The sequence below is a fragment of the Triturus cristatus genome, chromosome 8, assembly GCF_964204655.1.
Source record: "Triturus cristatus chromosome 8, aTriCri1.1, whole genome shotgun sequence".
In the NCBI taxonomy this organism is placed as follows: Eukaryota; Metazoa; Chordata; class Amphibia; order Caudata; family Salamandridae; genus Triturus; species Triturus cristatus.
Genome location: NC_140591.1, coordinates 1,442,140,428 through 1,442,156,182, shown reverse-complemented (window position 1 = coordinate 1,442,156,182; position 15,755 = coordinate 1,442,140,428).

Sequence of the window (15,755 nt, the reverse complement as noted above, 5' to 3'; positions counted from 1 at the left end):
TCCCCTGACATTCTGGCCGCCATTCCTTCTGGCTATTATATTGTTCAAAGCAACCGGGTCTCCGGTAAACCTGGAGGTGGCGTAGCAGCCATCATCAAACATCCTCTCAGGTTTTCCGTCGTCACCACTTCTTGTATTCCCCAGGTTGATTGTCTTGTTGTCAGACTGGATTCCTCTGCACCTCCCCTTATTTGTGTTTTAGTTTTCCGCCCCCCACAATCTATGCCAGACTTTCCATCCTTGTTTGGAGATTTCCTTTCCCAGATAACCATCAATTACTCCAAAATCCTTGTCCTCGGGGACTTCAATTATTGGCCTCTGGATGAGAAGGAAAGCGCCTGTTCGGCAGCCTTCTCTGAGCTATTGCGTAGCCTAAATTGCTGCCAGCATGTCAATACTGCCACTCATACCAGAGGACATATACTGGATCAGGTCTGGACCTCCAATCTCGTGATATCGGCCCTTCTCATCTCGCCATGTGCCTGGTCCGACCATTTTTCTATTGCTTTCTCTCTCAAAATTTCCACTCCCCCAAGCAATCTCCTTGATTCCAACCATTCCGCCCGTAACTGGAACAAAGCGGACATTGACCACTTCTTTCATTTACTCAGGACTTCCATCCCTTTGGAATCTGACTCTCTGGACATCCATGCTCAGAACCTAAATCTCTGGCTCGAGTCTGCCAGCGACGTGGTTGCCCCCCTCAGACGGATCAAACTCAGACGTCTTCATGACGCACAAAAATGGTTCTCTGAGGACCTTAAAGTCTTAAAACTCGGCCTCAGGCAAGCCGAGCGTCAATGGCGCAAAAATTACTCCTCTGCAGCTAGGGCAGAGTTTTTGTCCCTTCTTAAAGGCTATAAATCTGCCATAGCGTCTGCTAAAGCCTCACACTTCTCCAATAAAATCATGGAGTCAGCCAATAAAGCTAAAAACATCTTCGCGATCGTCGTGGAACTATCCCATCCTGACAGAGTGTCCATCAAACCCCTTCCTTCCCAGATGCTCTGCGATTCCCTCAATCACTTCTTCATTGAGAAGATTGCAAAAATCAAAAACAGCATCCAGGCCCTGCCCCTCCCGTTCCCCTCCCTGTCTCCAGTTTCCCCCTGTGTAGACCCCTCTCCTTTCCCGCCCCTCTCGCGGATCCCTGTCATTACGGAATTGGAGTTTCCCGCTCTTCTCAGTAAAGTTTCCTCTGGATCCCCCACTGACTGCTTCCCCCCTAAGATCTTATGCAAGGCCTTCTTGGCCTGCCCCGCTCCCCCTTTGGCTCTTCTGAATTCCTCCCTCACCTCTGGTCAAGTTCCCTGCATTTTTAAGACAGCAGAAGTGGTACCTATTTTAAAAAAACCGACTGCCGATCCAACAGTTATGGGTAATTTTCGCCCCATCTCTCTCCTTCCCTACCTCGGGAAGGTACTCGAGACCCATGTCACTAACATTCTGAGCTCCCATGTTGAGCAATCTCATTTTCTCGATTCCCAACAGGCCGGATTTAGGCCTGCTCACTCCACCGAGATGGTCATACTCTCCGTTATGGAAAAACTACGACGAGGAGCCGACTCTAACATCTGCCAGGCCCTGGTTCTCCTGGACTTGTCGGCCGCCTTTGACACGGTCGACCATGCGATCCTGGTCGACCGTGTCAGACAGGCCGGGATCGAGGGTACTGCCCTTGATTGGGTTCGCTCGTTTCTCTCTTGCCGCCAACAAGCGGTTCGTCTGTCACAGTTCTCCGCAGATAAGGTCGACTTGACCTGTGGTGTGCCTCAGGGATCCTCCCTGTCCCCCCTACTTTTCAATCTTTACCTCACTCCCTTGATCAGCTCTCTCCGAGATGAAAATGTCTCCGCATTTAATTATGCGGATGACATTCAATTAGTCTTTAACATCGACTCCTCGGACCAGTCAGTTGCTGATTTTCAAACTACCCTCTGTCACATCAGTAACTGGATGGGGGCAAACCATTTGAAACTGAATCCCGACAAGACCGAACTGGTTCTTGTCGGAGGCCCTTCCAATCCTTGGAACTCTAACTTCTGGCCCGCCAGTCTGGGTTTGCCTCCCTGCCCTTCCACCTCGGCTAAAAGTCTAGGAGTTATCATTAGTAAAGACCTCTCAATGAAACCTCAGATTAATGCCACTGTCTCTGCCTGCTTCTATCAACTGCGTAAAATCCGTAAAATTGCTCGCTTTCTTACTACTGAAGCTCTTATTTTGGCCCTTTTAGCCCTAGTCATTTCCAGAATCGATTATGCTAATTCTTTATATGCAGGCATTCCCGACTATCAGCTAAAACGCTTGCAACGTGTCCAGAATCAGGCAGCCCGCCTCATTTTCCATCAACCTAGGCATTGTCATACTCGCCCTCTGTTAAAATCTTTGCATTGGCTCCCTGTCTCTGAACTCTGCAAATTCAAGCTGGGGTGCCTCATCTTCAAATCTTTGGCTGGTCTTAGCCCCGTGTTTATTTCTTCTCTCATTCACCCTTATGTTCCTACCCGCAATCTGCGCTCGGCCCACCTGGCTCTCCTCAAAGTTCCCAGAGTTAAGCGCAAGAAATGGGGCGGTCTTAGATTCTCGTTCCTTGCCCCTTCTTTTTGGAACACTCTCCCCTTGGATATAAGATCGGCCCCATCTTATACTCACTTCAGATCTCTTCTTAAGACTCATCTTTTCCGTTTTGCTTACAACTAACTTTTCCCTCTTTTCTTCCTTTCCCTTTTCCTTTTCCCTTTTTTCCCCCCTCTCTTCCTCCCCCTTCCTCCCCAGGTAGCTGCTTATCTCAGCGCCAAGAAACCGCATGGTGAACGTCGCGCTTTACAAATTTCTTTTACATTACATTACATTACATATGTGACTCCCTGCATGGATGTATGAGTGGGTGAATCGCTGGCTATATCGGTTTGTGACTGCATCTGTGAGGGACTATATGGGTGAGTGAGTGTGCGTATGTCTGTGTCGGTGAGTGAATGGATGTCTCAGTGGTATAGGGGTGAGTAACTGCATATGTGAAAGGCAATATATGTGAGTGTTGCAGTATATAAGTGACTGTATGTGTGCGCAAGTGATTATGAGAGTGGTTGTATGGGTGAGTGTGTGCTTGTCTCAGTGACAGTATAGGAGAGTAAGTATTTGTTAGTATGTGTATGAGTAGTGAGTGTGTGTGTGTTTCTGTATGGGTGAGTAAGTGGTTTGTGATTGAGTGTTTGGGTGAGTGAGGTGGTGTATGAGTAGCTCTATCACTGATTGTTGGTGTATGAGTGACTGTATGGGTGTATGAGTAGATATATCAGCTGCTGTATTGGTGAGTGACTGGCTGTATGAGTGCCTGCATGGGTGAGTGAGTAGATGTGTATGTAGACCTATGAATCAGTGAGTGGGTATGTATGTACTGATATTGGTGTGTCAATGGTTTCAAGAATGGTAGTCGGAAATTTGGAGTGGGTGTATGAATGGTTATATTCGGGTGTGAGTAGGTGCGTCAGAGATTATGTGGATGATCTCATCAGTGATGTAATTTGAGATGTCATCAGTGATGGCATGAGTTATAATTTCTCTGGTTTTGTACGAGTGAAATGTCAGCCTAACTATAACGTTCCTGTAACCTGTGTTTTTTTCAGTGAATATCTAAGGTTTTCTAAATGCTAATTTAAAACTATAATGCCCCTGAAATCTTTAGTTTTTTTGTGAATTTGCAAGGTTTTTTTAAATGCTAATTCCTAACTATAACCTGAACCCTGTGTTTTTTTCAGTGAATTTCTAAGGTTTTCTAAAAGCTAATTGCTAACTAGAACATCCCTGAAACCTGTTTTTAGTGAATACATATATACATATACAAAAATGATTTTTTAAATATATTTTAATGTTTGACAGTAATAATAGTGCTATTGTATGAGGGCATGTGTAGTGCCTGGTTGATTGGATGAGTGCATGGGAAATGCCTCAGTGAATGCATGTGTGTAAAGGTAGTGCCTGGGTGATTGAATGAGTGCAAGGCTAGTGCCTCGGTAAATGGATGAATGCATGGGTAGTGCCTGAGTGAATGGCTGAGTGTAATAGTAGAGCCTGGCTGATTGGATGAGTGCATGAAAGAAGCCCGTCTGCCCAGCAGTGTTGTTCATCCCTTGTCAGGGCCAGGTGCACAGGAGTCTGGAGTTGGGAAGAACCAGGAGGAAGACTACACCTCCCAGCCTCCCTTGCAGTCTCGCCAGCTACCACCAATGACTTCATCACTTCAGCCAGCGCCGGTAGGTGCCTAAAAATGCCAGCCGGGGCTCCCCCAGCATGGGAAGTGCCCGGACTTGCCCGGGCAAAGCCCGGGCTAAAGGCGGGCCCGTCTGCGCCCGTCTGCCTGTCCGTGGCAGGCCGAGGCTTAGCTGGGCCCCTTGGTCTCCTAGGAGCAGCTAATTACTGGTAAAGATACATCTTATTCTGTTTATTTTTCCCATATTGAATGTTGTTGAAGTATGGGCAAAGGGAAATTGCCACCTCACGTGGGACAACTGCCCATGAAGAGCGCGCCTATCACCAAGTACCTAAAAAATGCTGTGGGGCTGATAAACAGCGAGATTATGCATGTTGAGGAACAACTGGCAGCCACCAAATCCGCACTAGATGCTGCTCTAAAAGAGTCTGTATCAGAGGGTGGGCTCGACTCTTCAGTACTGATAAGTAATGTGAGAGATAATGATATTGAGGTAGAGCTACCCATCACCGATACAACTGACAAGGATATTGCACCTAATTTGGCCAACCCATGCATCCTTACAACCTCCTTGGAAATTTCAACATTATCGGAAGATACTTGCTCGCTATATCCGCCAGCATAAAAAGTGAAACAAGTTTTTCAAAAGGTTAATGGACCTATGGAGAATCAGCAAGTGAAGGCTAAAACTAAACCAAAGCAAAAAAAAGGAGGAAAAAATGCAGGGGTGACAAAGGGGGATAGTAATCTAACAAATTATGTTCAAGGCCGCAAGATCTTGAAACCCTATTTAACCTCTTGAGTGCCCATGACGAGATGGTCTCGTCATGGGCCGCGGTTGCGCTGTGCCCATGACGAGACTATCTCGTCATGAACCCCGCCCACTAATGAAAGGGCCGGCACAGGGCGGGGAAAGGGCAGGGCACTCAAGGGGTTAAGAGACTACATGGCAAATTAGATAGTATTGGCCGACGACTGATGTCAGAAATTAAATTTGTTTAAAAAAATGTGACATATTTAACAGATTTGGTTTCTGAATTATTGCCCTCTAAAACTTTGAACAAGATCACTAGTGCTCATAATCGAGTCCATAATCCAGTAGAAAGATCAATTGAAGGATTAGGTACTCCTATTCTTGTTGGCGAATTGAAACAAAGAGAGACTCTTTCTGTACCAGCTGCAAGGGACAGTCTGATTATCCGGTCCACTCGAGTTTTAAGGACTAATAAAGAAAATATGGCCACTTCTTTGAGACATGTAAAAACTAGTATGGTGACCAAAATGAATAGCATCATAGATAACAATACTGAGGAGTCGTTACATCTCCCTCCCCAGGCGACTCCATACGTTATTGTTTTGAATAACGTCCCAAATTAGAGTGAATCATATGAGTCATTGAAAAATCAGGTGGTTCACTGGATTTCAGTAAACTCAAATTTTGACATCAACATGTTACATCAGAATATTATTATGTTAAGGAGAGTGAACTGGGTGGGTAGCTCCAGAAAACTTTGGGGCAGATTTATGTTAGACTTGCACCACTTTTACGGCACTGTTGCGTCACTTTTGTGATGCAGTGGCGGCGTAAACCCTGCATCCTATTTACATCGTGACGCATCTATGGAGATGCATCACGGTGCAAAACCCTGCGCCACATTAAACCTGCGTCAGGTTTAATGTATGCAGGGTGGGCGTTCCATCGGAAAAAGACTTGGAAAAGTGACGCAGTGAAATCTACAAGATTTCACTGAGTCACTTTTCCGACGCTGCTGCGTCAAAACCCTGCGCCTGCTTGAAGCAGGCGTAAGGCATGACGCAGCATGTTAGGTATGGGCAGCCCCTAAACATTGCTGGAGTTGCGTCGTGCTTGCGACACGACTCCAGCAATGCGCCGCCCTTACGCAATCAGATGCGTCACGCATCTGTTCATCCTTGCGCCACGATGCGCTGCATTGTAAATGCGGCGCATCTGTGGTGGCACAAGGGTAAACTTGCGTGACGCATCTTTCCTGGCGCATCAGCAGGGATGCGCCAGGAAACATAAATCTGCCCCTATGTCGGGGAGACTGTTTTGTGGTGAATTTTCACAGTAGGGAGTTGGTAGGGAATTTGGTGGATGCTCTTTCAAATAACCCTACTGAACCTCATTCCAATGATTATATAACTGCTGTTCCACTTGGCTTCTTTTACAGACTTAGACATGGTAATGTTAATATAAACCCCAGATATATCCCATTCCCAACTATTCCCCCGTATAATAAGTATGCAGAGAAGATGTAGTGAAGTTGATAGACAGCGAAATGATGTGGCTGTCCCACTAGTTAGGAATACTGATCATATCCTAACCTGTAAGAAGATAGAAGCTAACTCTCAAGTGTACAAACTCAGAAATGTGCTATGGGAGAGCCACTAATTAGTGACAAGGATTATATCCCCACTTGTAATTTGTTGGAAACCGAACCTTGTACCCGACCCAATGAGCTTTTGCATATCATGTTGTGGAATGTTGCAGGGATTAAAAATAAGATTAATGATGAGGAATGGTTAAAAACGATAGAGGGGTGTGGTTTAATCCTAATACAGGAAGTTTGGCATACTGAGCAATTTTTTATTAACGGTTTTCAAATTGTTTGTACTAATGCTAGCCCCTCTAGAATAGGGAGAGCAAAAGGAGGTTCAACGGCATTAATTGCGTTCACCTAGCCTCTCATTTTAAGGAAAGCCAATACTTTGACACAGTTTTTTCAGCTTTTTCATTTCTATTCAGAGGGAAAACAGTCCATCATTGTAATAAACTTTTATAATAACATTTTCGATAAAACAAGATGCAGGGTCATTAAGCTATTAGAAGAAGACCTGGATCATTTCTTGGAGGGAGTGGGAGGGGATTATGTACTAGTCTGGGCGGGTGATTTTAATTGTGATAAATGTGATATTGAAGTGGGAGGACCATGTGGATATTGTGACCATTGTGGTGATCGAATACCCATTTTCCACATGATCCCTGTGGGGAGGCAATTAATAATGCTGTTCATAAATATAATCTAGCATTTATGGAACCTACTATTCCTGCTGGAGAGACAATTATCCAAACTTATATAGGGGCCAGGTCATCCTCGAACATTGACCATTTTATCGTATCAGTCAACTGCAGGGACCTGGTGGAATTTTTTTGATTGGTGTCAGTCTCCTTAGCGACCATAACCCATTAATCATGTCCTTGAGGCTTATTTTGACACAACAAGTAAGGTGGAAGGCAGCGGATATTGATATTAAGACTCAAGGTAATAACGGAGTTTCCATAAAATGGTCAGGTGTGAACCCCACCATTTTCATGGAAAATCTCAAAGGGCAAAAACAAAAAGATTTAGAAATCTGTTTGGATAGAGCCACTCTAAACTCGGCAATTATAACTGCATTTTGCAATATTACCAATGAAATAGCGGATGACCTGATTTCTGAAAGGAGGAAGAATGTGAGTTTAACCCCAGATAGTTTAACTAGGAATGCTCAAGGTTAAATGGGGAATTAAAAACAGCCCTGAAAGCAAAACCAAGAGATAGCGCTAGGATTAGTACCTTGAGGAAAGTTTATAAAAATAATCCAGGCTGCAGAGACGCGAGATGCAGTCCTATCCTGGAAAACAATTGATCATCCTTTTTTACAGAGAATACAACTGTGAAAATTGATATCGTTGTGCCTCCAGAAGATTGGATATTGCATTTCAAGAGTATTTTAAACCCAAAGGCCGTTAAAGTGCAATAATGGTAATTTTATACTAGTGGAGCCTGTAAAACTACCCCCAATAACGCTAGATGAAATCAAATCTGCCTTACAAAAAAGTGGCAATGGCAAAGCTGCTGGACCGGATGGGGTACCTATTGATGTTTTTAAACACAACTCGAATTTCTGGACCCCAATCTTATTAAATGTTTTTAATGCCACTCCAGGGGGAGTGTTACCTGCATCCTGGGTTGAAAGTGTCATTGTACCTATTTTTAAAAAAGGGGATAAAGGGGAACGCTAATTGCTACCGTCCCATATTCCTTTTTGATTCCACTTCAAAACTGATGGGTCGAATAATGTTGAGGAGGTTAGAAAATTGGGTCACTGAGAACAACATCTTAAAAGAGGCCCAGTATGGTTTCAGAAGGGGTCTCGGGACGGTGGAACAATGTATAAATCTGGAGCTATTGATGGGGAAATATACCCTAGCCAAGAAAGGAGTTTTACATCTTTGTTTTGTTGACCTCACTTGCGCCTTCCATCTCGTTAACCATGCCAAACTGTGGCAAACACTGAAAGAGCTAGGTGCCCCTATTGATATAATTATATATTTATCCCAGGTTTACACTCTTTTAAGCTCTAGAGTACGGTTTGGTAAAAGGGGGAATGTACTCCGAATTTTAGGGTAATGCATGGAATTCGACAAGGCTCTGTTTTAGCGCCCCTTTTATTCTCCCTATATATTAATAATGTAGTTCTCATTTTACAAAAGCAAGCCGTGGATGCCCCGAAAGTTGGGTCATGCGCCACCTCATTACTTTTATATGCAGATGATGCTGTCCTAATATCTAGGACAGCAAATGGTCTGCAATGCCTAATAGAAAATTTTGCAACATACATGTCTGAAAAAGATTTCCAGTTAAATCTTAACCGCCTGCTTACAAATTCAAGAAAACACATTTTTAAAAAGAGTGTTGTCGGTCCCTAGTACCACAGCCAATTTGTATAGTACATAAAGAATTATCCGTACTGCACTTGAGTGATCTAATAAATATGGCAGGTCTCACTTTTTGGCAAGGGATTTGGGCCAAGGATGAGACTACATTTTATAAAGGATTTAATTATGGACTGCTTGGCTCTTGACCATAGTAAAACAAAAACCTGGCTAGAGCATATTCATACCTTTTTAACATGCTCTAAGGTAGACTTATCCATCAAGACTTATAGTAAAAGTGAGCTGAAGTTAAGATATACTAATGAAATGGAATGTGTAAGAGCGGCTGAAATTTACAAAAAACATAGTGTTATCTCGTACTGCGAACCCCCATCAGCGAGGGGCACACATATATTTAACGCTGGTAAGAAATACACAGCATAGATTCTACCTAACGAGGCCTAGGTTTGGCACACTCCACTATATAACAGCATTCCCTAGAATGGAAAAGTGGCGTCACAAACTCCTGTACTGTCCGTGTGATGGAAAGTCCCCCCAATCCACTTTGCATTTTATACTTTTTTGTAGTTTTTATAGGGACATCCGGAAATCAGTTTTAAAACCTCTATTTTTATCTAATATGCTTTTTCAGTATAAACATGCTTATAATTTTGTATGCAGTCTGGAAAACGTGAAAACTATGAACGCTGTTATTCTGTTTATACAATTGGTGATCAGGAAGAGAAAGGACTATTCACATTTGGATGCACTGTTATATGAAAAGCTTGATGATTGTATGTAGTTACTCCTCTTATCTCTTATCCTGATACACTATAGCACTTTGCGCTTTAGGTATCTCTATGATGCAGGCTATTTTGCACATATTGTACTGTATGTTATATAATGCATATTGTATTTCGATGTATTGAGTGATCACGAAATAAGTTGATTTTAACTTGATGGATTTAATAGTGTGTTTTTAATGTTTGATTGTGTTATATTCCAAGGAAGGAATGATTAACTGTGTTTTCTGATTAGAATGCTTGTATGGTGGTATGTTTTGCACCGAACAAAGCTGATTTGACTTTACTTGACTTGAGTGCATGACTTGTGCAAGTGTGATTGCATGAGTGCATTAGTAGTGTCTGTTTTATTGGATGAGTGCATGGGTAGTGCTTTAGAGAATGGAAGAGTGTATGTATAGTATCTGAACGAATGGATGAGTGCAAGGATAGTGTTTGAATGATTGGATGGGAGCATGGGTTGTGCCTCAGTGAATACATGAGTGCAAAGGTAGTGGCTGGGTGATTGAATGAGTGTATGGGTAGTACTTGAGTGAATGAATGAGTGCAAGGGTAGTGCCTGGGTCATTGCATAAGTGCATGAGTAGTGCCTGTGGGAATGGATGAGTGCATGAGTAGTACCTCAGTGAATGGTTGAGTGCAAGGGTAGTACCTGGGTGATTGGATGAGTGCATGGGTAGTGTCTGGGTGATTTTATGAGTGTATGGGTAGTGTGTGAGTGATTGGATGAATGCATGGGTAGTGTCTGAGTGAACAGATGAGTACAAGGATAGTGCCTGAATGATTGTATGAGTACATGGGCAGTCTCTGTATGATTGGATGAGTGCATACATAGTACCTGGGTGATTGGATGAGTGCAAACATAGTGCCTGAGAGAATGCATAATTTCATGGTTAGTGCCTGAGTGAATGCTTGAGTTGAAGAATAGTGCTTCAGCGATTGGATTAGTACAAGGTTAGTGCTGAAATGATTGGATGAATGCATGGGTAGTGCCTGGTGGACTGGATGAGTGCTAGGGTACTGTCTGTGTCATTGGATAAGTACATGGGTAGTACATGAGAGAATACAGGAGTGTATACATAGTGACTGAGTGAAAGGATGAGTGCAAGGATAGTGCCTGGGTGATTGGATGAGTTCATGGATAGTGCCTGAATAAATAGATGAGTGTATGGGTCGTGCCTGAGTGAGTGGATGAGTGCATGGGAAGTGACTCGATAAGTGCATGAGTAGTACCTGAGAGAATACAGGAGTGTATGCATAGTGTCTGAGTGAATGGTTGAGTGCAATGATAGTGCGTGAATGAGTGGGTGAGTACATGGGTTGTACCTAAGTAAATGATTGAGTCCAAGAGTAGTGCCTGATTGATTTGATGAGTGTAATAGCAGACCCTTTTCTCTGGCAGTTTCACTATTCACTGACTACTCAGAATGTTGGGCCTAGCCAAATAGAAAACAGAAATCCTTCCCATGTCACTGTTGTAAGTCTCACCATATTGCCGAAGGCTTCAATGCATGTCTGTGCCTTTTCCTAGTGACAATGATACATAAAAAGATACCTAAATATAGTAGAATGCCTGTGTTTCAGACTGCATGCTCTCTACGTTTTTCCATAGAAGAAGTTGTATGTATTCCTTTCAGCTCATACTACAGGGCACGTGAGTATACAACAGTCTATTTGAGGGGTTCTGTGACACCTACCTAGGTAAAACATGTCTCCCTCTGCGGCCGAATGATGGAGCTGAACTGACAAGATTTGTGCACCTGTATGAGAAGCTACCAGGTTTTTAAGCTAGCATCTTCACACACACAGCACATGTCAGAATTCATGTATAGACAGACACATACCTGAGTCACGAGAGCATGCAGACCTATAAACTTGACAGAGGGCACTTTTTATTGCAAGCAAACACCTAAATGTATATGTCCTACTTCAAGTGTACCTTTCCAGAGACACATACGAAGTAGCCTAATCCCTAATCCCTCTGCCAACATGTCTTAAACCTCAATTTACTCTGGCATCTTCACTATGCACCGACTGGAAAAATGTTGGGCGTAGCCAAATATAGAACAGCAATCCTTCTCATGTCACCATTGTAAGTCTCCCCATGTTTCCGAAGGCTTCAATGTGTGTGTCTGTGCCTTTTCCTACTGACATGATACATAAAAAGAAACCTAGAAATTGTAGAATACATGTGTTTCAGACCGCATGCTCTCTAAGTTTCTGTAGAAGAAGGTGGAAGTATTCCTTTCTGCTCATAATACAGGGCACATGCGTATTTAACAGTCTATTTGAGGGGTCATGCTACACCTACATAAGTAAGGCATGTTTCCCCCTGCTACCGAATGATGGAGCACAACTGAGAAGATTTGTGCACTTGTATGATAAGCTACCGTTTTTTTAAGCTAGCATCTTCAGACGAACAGCACGTGTCAGAATACATGTACAAGTAGACATCCCTGAGTCACGAGAGCACGCAGACCTTTAAACTTGACAGAGTGCACTTCCCATTGCAAGCAGACACCTACATTTATACGGCCTACTTCAAGTGTACCTTTCCAGAGACTCATACAAAGTAGTCTAATCCCTAATTCCTCTGCCAACATGTCTTAAACCTCACTTTTCTCTGGCAGCTTCACTATTCACCGACAGGTCAGAATGTTGGGCCTAGCAAAATATAAAACAGCAACCCTTCCCATGTCACTGTTGTAAGTCTCACCATGTTTCTGCACCTCTCTTGCTTCTTTCTGCACCTCTCTTGCTGCACCTCTCTTGCTTCTCTCTGCACCACTCTGCAAACGCACCTCATGGTGCACTTCTGCTTGGGTGATAAAATCCACTTTCCTCCTGAGGTCTTCAGGACATAAAGTGACCTCATTGCCTCACCAGCAGTGCAGCAAGAGGGGACTCTAAAGAGACAGCCTCCTGCGGGAGCTGGCATGGCTTTTTACCCCCAGGAAGCTGCCGACATTAAGCTCCCTTGGGGTAAAAAGCAAAGTGTACTCGCTTTGAACAAGCAAGAGCAAAGTGCTCTTGATTGTTCAAAGTGATTACACTGTTTGCTATGGGATGGCGGGAGCAGTCCTCCCGCCATCCCATAGCAAACTGAAATATCCCAGGGGTGGGCACCCCGGGACATTGCTGCAGCTGGCCCAGGGGGGTGGTGGTCCCCAGGGCCATGGAGGGCTCCATGACGGGGCCACGTGCCCCCCAACATGTATAAAGCCCGGGGACTGGGTGGCCGCAACAGACCCCTGCATTTAATTTATGTATGCCCTGGGGATGTGGTGATCCCTGGGGCAGTGTGTGAGGGCTCTAGCACCCCCACACTTCATTTTTTAAACAGAGCCGGGGGGTGGCACTCTCCAGGGCTGCTGGGGGGCTGCGTGCCCCACCACATTTAATTACTATAGCCCCAGGGAGGTGGAGGTCTCCAGAGCTACATGGGGGGCAGAAACCCCCCATGCATTTTTAAACAATAGAGCCCTGGGGAGGTGGCAGTCCCTGGTGCTGCAGGGGGGCTGTGTGCATCATAATTTGGAATTGCCCATGGGACCAAGTTTTTTTATTTTCTCTTTTTTTTTGGCGGATTCGTGCAACCAGTGCGAATGCCAACAAAATGTGTTTAAAACAATGCTTTTTTGGGCCCTGGGGGTATCCTGAACAGGCCTAGGGGACCAGAGTGTGTCTACCCAGCCCCCTTTTCTTGCTTTTTATTGTTTCTTTACCTTTTTTCTTGTGACTCGGTTAAACCAATAGGTGCCAACACTTCCTGGTTGGAACTGTTGACAGCCAATCAGATCTCTGGCATGAGATCGGGAGCGTTCGCGGATCCTCTGTGGGTATATTTGTATATCTGAGAAATATTTTAATTCCTCAGGGACTTCTGAAAAACAATACTCAATTTAACAAAAAAAGTGCTTTCTGAACTAAGAGCTAACTTTTCACCAAATTTGGTGTAATTCCGTTCAGCAGTTCGGGCTGTAGCCATGTCTAAAGTTTCCTACGGAAATTAAGATGGAGAAAACATGTTCTGGGACACCCCTTTTCTTGGCCCCTGCTTGACGAATCACCCCAAAACTTGACCTGACTGCCCCATTAGTTTTAAAAATTTGGGGAAGATTCGTCTATCATTTGTTCCTTTTGCTTTTGTCACTCTAAGTGGAAAGGTATGCCCAGACGTGGGTCCCATGCTTACTGTGCCACTGGAATCAAGCTGTCCTGGATTACAAGGGTTGATGCCCCGAAACTGGTCCCAGGGTGCTTGCTTCCGGTCCAAGGAGGACATGGCTTGACAGTTAGGGCTGGAACGTTCCCATGAGGAACAGGGTCAAGCCTGATTTGCATATGTCTGGGTCCAAACTGGGTGACGAAGTGATCTAAAGAATAATGATGAATTCAACCCAGATCTGTGACTGGGGGTAAGTGTCGGAAAAGTTTCAGCGCTCCGTCCATCATCTCCTTGCGTTAGCTTTGTTCGCCCTAAGTTGGCAGGATATGCCCAGACAGGGGTCCCTTACTAATTTTTCCACTGGATTCAAGCTAGCCTGGCTGATGAGGGGTGGTATTCCGAAACTGGTACCAGGATGCTTGTTTCAGGTTCAGGGAAGACCTGGCTTGGCAGTTTGGGCAGGACTGTTCCCATGAGGCACAGCGTCAAGACTGATTTGCATATAGCTGGGTCTGAACTAATGTGGCGAAGTGAGCTAAAGAACGTTGATGGATTCAACCCAGACCTGTGACTGGGGGGTGAGTGTCCTTCTGTTCACCTGCATCCAGAACTACCATAGAGACTTCTAGAGCTAGTTTGTGGCCTACTGTTCAGAACCACATAAACATAACAGGCTCCCACTATCTTGAACCTGCACCTGTGCCCAGCCTGTGTGAATCTTGGACCTTTGGTTTATTGAAAAAGATACCCAGATGCCCAAAATCCTAAACTGGGTACTTAGTTTTTTTTTGTCTGGGAACTGCTTTGAGAACATAGGGAAGACTAGAATCAATCTGCTCATCGATCCACCCAAGGTGCATATCCGGTCATCCTGACTTCTTCGGCTGCTCCCCTACGTTCTCCTGTGCAGCAGCACATCCTGTTCAATGATACTTTGCCAAAGGGGTATCCGGCCTCCTGAAACTCTAGTCGGCTACAGCCTCACCCAACTGGAGATTTTCAACTTACATAAAAGTGACTAAGTCTGAACTTAGAAATCTTCACCGTGACTTTGTTCAGTGGCTCCCCAACAATGACACTCCCTTCTGGGACACCACCTTCACCCTTATCCTGCTGAACTTTACCTTCTCAAAGCATTTTTCTTAAAAATGTCTTCTAAGTTGGAAGGCAAGCATTGACTGGGCCCAATCCACTTTTCGTACCCGATCCATGCTTCGTCACCGTCTGCCATATTTTGTTTACTTTGAACCGATAACATGTAACTAGATGTCTGCAGTTGGAGCTTTGATTTTTTAGGCACAAGTTTTCAGTGAATTTTTGTCATTTTATTGTCAAATAATTAATTAAAATGTACTCTATTTTTTTAAATTGTTATGCTTTTTTTGTCTTATGCTTTCACTTTATTACGGTTTGCGTGCTGCATAGATACTTTATACATTGCCTCTAAGCTTAATCTGACTGATTTTTGTGCCAAGTTACCCAGTGTTCAGCACAGGTTAATTTAGTGACTTTTGTGGCTCACCCTGCCAGGGACTGTGGCTTGACCAGGGCTCACACTCCAGTCAACCAACAACCTAATTTCTCTCATGCACTATTACTAATTCCCATGGGAGAGGTAAAGAACTAGGACATTTTTTAGACCACGTATAAAGAGCCCATTTAAGGTAAGAGTTCCTAAGAAATTGTATCTTACTAAATTTAAGTTACGCCTGAATGTAAAAAGCTTTTTTTCTTAGTTTCCAGGTGTAACACATGCTTAATTGTCGAAATTGTGAATATAAGCATAAATTAGTGCTGGAAATTCTTGATTAACATCTAAATCTGGAGTAAGACACATGAATTGATAGACAAACCTTTGTGAACCATTCTGGATATCTACGAGTAACATACCCATGCCTTGAAGCATACAAATGT